The sequence below is a fragment of the Gopherus flavomarginatus genome, chromosome 5 (assembly GCF_025201925.1).
Source record: "Gopherus flavomarginatus isolate rGopFla2 chromosome 5, rGopFla2.mat.asm, whole genome shotgun sequence".
NCBI classification, from domain to species: domain Eukaryota; kingdom Metazoa; phylum Chordata; order Testudines; family Testudinidae; genus Gopherus; species Gopherus flavomarginatus.
In genome coordinates, this window is record NC_066621.1 from 32,771,763 (window position 1) to 32,775,269 (window position 3,507).

At 47.0% G+C, this 3,507-nt stretch overlaps 1 non-coding gene across 1 annotated transcript; it reads right to left on the reverse strand.

The window, feature by feature from the left end:
- Positions 1 to 2,879: 2,879 nt before the first annotated feature.
- Positions 2,880 to 2,961, reverse strand: TRNAS-GCU (transfer RNA serine (anticodon GCU)). Its single transcript has one exon. It is a non-coding gene; the product is annotated as a tRNA-Ser (tRNA).
- Positions 2,962 to 3,507: the final 546 nt, after the last annotated feature.

Sequence of the window (3,507 nt, forward strand, 5' to 3'; positions counted from 1 at the left end):
CCCGGCTCAGCCAATCAGGGTAGAGACTGAGGATGGGAGGCTGAGGGATCTCACCAGAGAGCCCAAAGGATGGCCCAGGTCACCAGTGGGGATCACTTCCCGAGCAATAGTTCAGCCTCACATTTTTGGGTAGACCTCCCACAGTGAGAACTGCAGAGCACTGCCCTGCAAAAAACTAAAAAAACCACACACACACTCTCTCTCTCCCCATCCCTCCTGGTGTTGGGAGGGGAACAGGTAAAAGGACAAAGGAAGCAAGAGAAGAGAAAGGAGGGAGGGAGCGATGGAGGAAAAGGTGAAACAAAAAGGACAAACCCTAATGTCCCCAGTGATTCTAAGGGACAAAATCCCAGGTGCAGAATAAAATTCTGCCTCCTTAAGCTCGCGTTTTCCAAGCCTCGAATTCACCTGTCACCAGATGGATCAGACTGAACAGCTTTCAAACCTCCAGGAGGCTCTTACCTTCTAAACAGGGACGGCTGTTTTCTAGTAAAATCACTAAAAGGGAAGGAGAAACCTCGAAAGAGGTTCCTCCTGGTGCTCACATCCGTGAACCCGAATACTTCTCTCAGTCCTCAAAGAGAGACCTGGAGAAGGAGACTTGCTGAAGCAAAGCCACAGGGGTCTCTGAGGTTTCCCAGGCCCCTCACCCCTGTCCTGCCTTGCTGATGTCAGCATCTCTCTGTGAGGTCACCTCCTCCCCACCACCTTGGACCAATAAGTCTTAGGTCCTGCAAAAGGCCTTTGTGATGTCACTGCCACATCCCTCCTTTGCTGTGCCAATGTCCTGCCCCTGGCCTGGACCTTTGGAGGTTTGAGCTACTCCCTGTGGATCACCCCACTCAAGGAGCGTTCATTCTAGTCAGCAAGCCGGCTAGACAGGAAAACATCAGACGCTGCTCCCAATGCTACACTCATGTTTTTCAGAAATTAGTCGACTTTCTGGCCAGAAGAGACCATTAGATCATCTAATCTGACCCCCTGCATGTCACAGGCCTCCTGTATGACACAAGAGCTACTTTGGGGGCAAACACATTCAAGAAAGGCATCTAGTCTTCATTAAATGACATCAGGAGATGAAGAATCCACCCCTTTCCTTGGTACCTTGTTCCTGTGGTGAATCATCCTCGCTGTTGACTATTTATGCCTTAGTTGTAATAGGAATATGTCTCTTTTCACCTTCCAATCATTGGGTCTTGTTAGGCCTTTCTCTGCTAGATTCAAGAACCCTTTAATAACCAATCTTTTCTCTCCATTAAGGCACTTCAACACTTCAGCGAAGTCACCTTTCAATCTTCTTTTCATAAGCTAAACAGGTTGAGCTCTTTCAATAGCTCACTAGAAGGTATTTTTCTCCAGCCCTCAGAACATTTGGTAGCTCTTTGCTGCCCTAGCTCCAATTTCACAACATCTTTTTCAAATGAGGACACCAAAACTGAAAGCTATTCCAATATCAGTCTCACTGATGCCATGTCACCTCCTGTGACGTTATTGACATAATCTGTAAACTGTATAGATCACCGTTGCCACCACTGTTCTATATTTGCAGTCAATATTGTAGAAAGGTTGTTTTGTAAGGGGTCTATGGAGACGTTCTGATTGGCTGATTATAATGATGCTATCTCTAGATGTGTATCATTTTTGTAGTTGATGTTATGAATATTGGCTCTATGCTGCCCATATTGCAAACTTGTGCCATAATGGGGGACAAAACAGCTACCTTGTTAGAAGTGGCTTTGCCAATAGATGGAACCTGGGATTTAAACTCCCAATGATCGCACTGTGTTTGGGATCCATTTGAATTCCTCTCCCAGGTCTTTGACACTTTCATCTCCACTCATAGCGACTCTGATAGAGGATTAAAGAAGTCAAAGCATCATCTCCAAGCACAGAAAACGGAGAATGCTTCATCACATGACACTATGAGAAGTGGATGGATAGAACGTGATGAAGATAAACTCTACATGGCTCAGACAAAAGATAACAGTTGTGCAGTGATGAGGAAGGAGGGAATCTCTGAGTCACCCGTCCACGGTCGTGTCTTCACAGTGCTCCCAAGCTGGAGAGTGAAGAACCCCCTCGGTCCCACCGTGAGACTGAGGAACAGGAGGCCTGTCACCCCCATTCCTGCCGTCCTGCATTCCTGGTGTCCAGCATCCCAGAGGGCCTCCGTGCCAGCAACGAAACCCAACCGTCGTCTGGACTCCCCAGTGCTCCTCCTCAACGGTTCTAAATCAGCGGGAGAGTGGAAGGTCCTGGGCATCGCGCCGGCACCTGGGATCCGCTGCACCTGAACAGTGGGGAAAAGTTTCTGTGTTGGGGCATTGTTTAGTGTTTTCTAGTTTCCAAGGGAGGGTTTATGGGCCTGAGCGTTAAGCTCCCAAACCCAGTCACTGTTTCATTATATTCATTAAGTTTGCATTTTCCCCTGTTCCCCCAGCTTTCTGTACCTTTACCCTGACTACACTTACCTTTGTTTGTGCCAAACCACCTTGTCTCCTCTTTATTTTATTTACACCTCAGAAGGAGGGAGGCAAAATCCACTGGTGATAGAGACAGGAGGGAGTCGAGTTTGTATCTCCTGAGAAAAGGGGCTTTTTCCTTTCCTATTTCTCCCCTACCATTTCTAACATTTTCCTATGAAGCGTTGCCTTATTCAGTTTGAGGAAACATTAGCTTTTAAGATAAAAACTACGAAATACAGAACTAGAGACATTTTTTAGAAATCTGGGATTTAGACATTTTATTTAAAGCCGGGGGGGGGGGTGTTGGAGTTTCTGAGAAGGTTTTTGTTTGCAAGAAGCAATATTGTTGTGTCTGTTATTGTACCAAGTGGGGAGATGGTTGTTTATAAAGGAAGAGTCAAGACTAAATACATCCACTGAAAATGAGATTTGAACCCATGCATGCAGAGCATAACAGATTAGCAGTCCATCACCTTAACCACTGGGCCATCTCAGCTGAGCTATAACAAAAGGGACAGGAGGAGAAATCTAAGGAAAACAGAGATAGGGACACGAAGGAGTTTTAAATACTAAGCGTAAGCAGGGTCTGAATGAGCTCCCCCCTCACATCTAGTGAGGAGCTGGGGAAAGACTTCAGGAACAGACCGTGTTTGCATAGACACACCTACTCTGCGTAGCTATGCAGCATGATGGGGCCGCTTCCCCAAAATGACCAGTTTGGGATGGTCTTGGGTTAGAAATCACTTTAGGATTGAGTGGAATAAAATGTTATTCTCCTTCCTGTATGAGTGAAGGGTAGCAAAACAGACCTAGTCCATCCTGATGGAGGGGTAGATGGTTGAGGAATAGCTTTTATTGGACTGCAGAGAAGGTTTGAGGACATCACGCTAAAACTGTGGTCCCCAAATATTTCACATTGTGCCCTCTTAGCCATGGCTGTGGCCCCTCGGAAGCCACGGTCGAGAAGCAGGGCTGGTAGTGGGGCTGTTGCTTGCTGGGGAGAGGGATGTGGACAGGGGCAAGGGGGTCATCGCTGGGCTGG